General features: G+C 51.1%; 1 protein-coding gene across 1 annotated transcript in view; it reads right to left on the bottom strand.

The window, feature by feature from the left end:
- MPST (mercaptopyruvate sulfurtransferase) overlaps nt 1–1,930 on the bottom strand; it is a 15,955-nt gene extending 14,025 nt beyond the window's left edge. Inside the window, exon 1 of the mRNA XM_018552296.1 lies at nt 1,926–1,930. The gene's annotated coding sequence lies outside the window, so the exon portion shown is untranslated. The remainder of the gene's footprint in view (nt 1–1,925) is intronic.
- Between the last annotated feature and the right edge of the window lie 1,530 nt (nt 1,931–3,460).

The raw sequence follows: 3,460 nt of genomic DNA, 5'->3' as shown, positions 1-3,460 counted from the left end.
GCGGTTACGGACACCAATGCCGGGGGTCATTATTGCGGTCACGGACACCAATGCCGGGGGTCATTAACGCGGTTCCGGACACCAATGCCGGGGGTCATTAACGCGGTCACGGACACCAATGCCGGGGGTCATTAACGCGGTCACGGACACCAATGCCGGAGGTCATTAACGCGGTCACGGACACCAATGCTGGGGGTCATTAACGCGGTCACGGACACCAATGCCGGGGTCATTAACGCGGTCATGGACACCAATTCCGGGGGTCATTAACGCGGTCACGGACACCAATGCCGGGGGTCATTAACGTGGTCACGGACACCAATGCCGGGGGTCATTAACGCGGTTACGGACACCAATGTCGGGGGTCATTATTGCCTTTACGGACACCAATGCCGGGGGTCATTATTGCCTTTACGGACACCAATGCCGGGGGTCATTATTGCCTTTACGGACACCAATGCCGGGGGTCATTATTGCCTTTACGGACACCAATGCCGGGGGTCATTATTGCCTTTACGGACACCAATTCCGGGGGTCATTATTGCGGTCACGGACACCAATGCCGGGGGTCATTATTGCGGTCAGGGACAGCAATGATTGGGTCAGTATTCAGTGCAAACCACGCCTGCCTTTTGCCATGGCATTTAGAAGGTGACCCAATTTATGATCTTGCACACGGGCTCATCACACTCTCAGAACATTGCTGTCTACACTATAGGAAGCTAAAAAAGAAATTACGTTTTGGCTTTTCATACACTTTATGTTTGGAAGACAAAACAAGGACAATAATTATCTCCAATACATGAAGTGATCCATTTCCCCTCAGACTGGGAAGGGAAAACTCACATTACAGAAAGCCTAAAATATTGAGTTGTGCAGATCTGGCCATATAAATGTCCCTTCTCCAGAATAGATCCTCACATTGCCAGCATGCTTCCCTGGATTTACACATAGGGTTGCCACCCATCCGGTTTTCACCCAGACAGGCCGGTTTTGGAGTCATGTGTCCAGGTGTCCAGCCAGCTTAAATTTTCTGACAGATGTGGCTGCCGAGGTCCTCGGGCAGTCACATTGGCCTGAAACCGGATCTTCCGGAGATGTGGGCAGTCTGCGCTTGTTAACAGGTGACCGCAACTCAGAGGAAGATCCGGTTTCAGGCCGATGCGGCTGCCTTAGATCGCGCTTGCCGAGGACCTCAGCAGCCGCATCGGTCATTCTACTCCTCCTAGCGCTGCCTGCCTGTGGACCCCTGGTGAGACACCATAGCCCAGGCAGCCCACCTGAGTGTCACACAGCCCCCCTGAGATCAGAGAAATGGAAAATCACCAGCACTCAAAATGTTGTTTTAGATTTTGGTGATCTTTGGTAGCTGTCACATGTCTCAGAAAAGCCAAAGTTTCGGGGCCACGCAGGGTCCCTTCATCAGGGCGACGTATGTCGTATTATGCACTTGAAGATACACAGCGCCATCCGTGTTCATCACTGCAAGCACCACATTGACTACTGGTTCTAGACGCTGTAAGGAGTGCAGGAGAGACATCCATACAGCCCACCTGAGAGCCCGCACAGCCCACCAGGTCATCAAGGTCACCAACCCATAACAACACAATATGTATGTTCATATTATTTTGTATTCCTGTAGTCCTCTATAGGCGGTCTCCTTACTCTCTCCACTGGCTGTCTCTCCTCGCTCTCTCCTCTACATTCTCCCCCCAAATAATTGCTGTGCGCTGCGCTAGACTATTCGGCTTTCACTTGAAGAAAAGGTGGCAACCCTAATGACCCACCCCGCCCACACAGCTCCGGAGGAGTGACACTACCTGGCCAGGCATGCTGGGATTTGCAGTCCTTCACGGATCCTACTAATAGATTAGACATGCCGCTGTAAACAGATGATGGTTGCCGATCTCGCTCTGCACACTCACCGCTCAGTGTCAGAGGACTCCCGGTCTCCTTCCTGCGTTGTATTGTCGTCACCTGTCCCCGCCGATGTCCTTCACATCCCCGGGTCCCTCCCCCCTCTCGCCTTGGGCTGTAGGTAGTTAGTACCTGGTCAAATCCTGCTCCTCTGCACGTCCGCAGCTGTCAGGACACAGGCACCTACACGGTGAGGGGTGTGACCCGGGCAAGGCCAATGGTAGAGCTGGAAGAGCAGCTGACTACACACAGGGGAGGATCCGGGCTTCACTACAGACCTATCAGAGGAGAATACGGTGATAACACCCCTCACTGTGCAATGGTATGGTCCGGATGATGACAGAGGAAATAAAACAAACTAAAGGACATACTGCCGATAGGAAGACACCCTGGAAATATATGCAAATAGTTCGAGAAAGGGCTTGTGGGTAATGCCAGAGTCTATAAATGAATGCCACGCCCCCTGTATTTTTAAAGTGACCTTATCACCAAAATAAAAACAAGCAAGTCCTAGCACAGAAAAAATGTTAAATGCACATTTGCATTGTTTTTCCACTTCATAAATAATTTGTATTGACTTTCAATGTGCCTATAAAGTGATAATAGACCTTTGCTTTTTTATACATGTTTTATACATTTTTGAAACATTCTTGTTGTTAAAAGTTGTTTTTCTCCTCCTGCAGCTGGTAACCGAAATGCTGATCCCCTGCCTGTATGCGGGTGACTCCTTCAGCCAGCTGGCTTCTGAGGAGACACCCATGCGTGCACGCTCACGTCTGTGACCCGTGCCTAGCTGTGTGCATCCATAGACACACAGACAGTGCAAGGCATGCTACGCCCTACTCCTTCCATAGCTCTACTCCCAACAGATTAACTGGCGGAAGCAGAAGCCTATTGCTCCACTGCCCTCAGTACCCTCCCCCACAACCAGGAAGTTCAGGCAATGGCGGATATCTTCCCGGACCTGGCGGAAGTGACAAAAGACGATAGGTAAGTGTTTAGGGACAGGGAAGCATGCAAAGGTCCTGGGCCTTTTAACCTAATGTAGAGAATGCAATAAAATAACAAATGCCTCGCCTTTAAACTACTTTAAACTTAGTAAAAAATCTGACTACTACAGTCAGAGCCATTCCTATAATGAGAAAGCATGAGGCTATTGCCTTAGACAGCATCTCTTTGGGAGGGGGAAGGGGCAGACAGAGCGGCATTGCCACTCTGCTTTACGATGTTTGCAGTGTGTCTGCTACGCCCTTTCCAGCCAGAGAGTGTCCAAGGTTGCTAGCAGCCAGACAGGGAAATGTATAAGGGCCATACACATCTCTCCGCCCAGCTCTTGGCAACCTGGGTCACTCTGGCCGGCATCCTGCCCAGCTCACTGACATCACTGGTCACCGGGAGCTGAGTGAGACAATCTAGCCGGTGTCAAGCCCAGCTCCTCGCAACCAGTGATGTCAGTGAGCTGGTTGGGACTCTTGCTAGATCCAGAGCCACAGCTAAGTGGCATCACTAAGTGTGCATCACCAGCACCATCGACCCCCCCCCC

The sequence above is a fragment of the Nanorana parkeri genome, unplaced genomic scaffold (assembly GCF_000935625.1).
Source record: "Nanorana parkeri isolate BGI_ZX_2015 unplaced genomic scaffold, ASM93562v1 scaffold83, whole genome shotgun sequence".
NCBI classification, from domain to species: domain Eukaryota; kingdom Metazoa; phylum Chordata; class Amphibia; order Anura; family Dicroglossidae; genus Nanorana; species Nanorana parkeri.
This window is presented reverse-complemented; position numbering and strand designations above follow the sequence as displayed.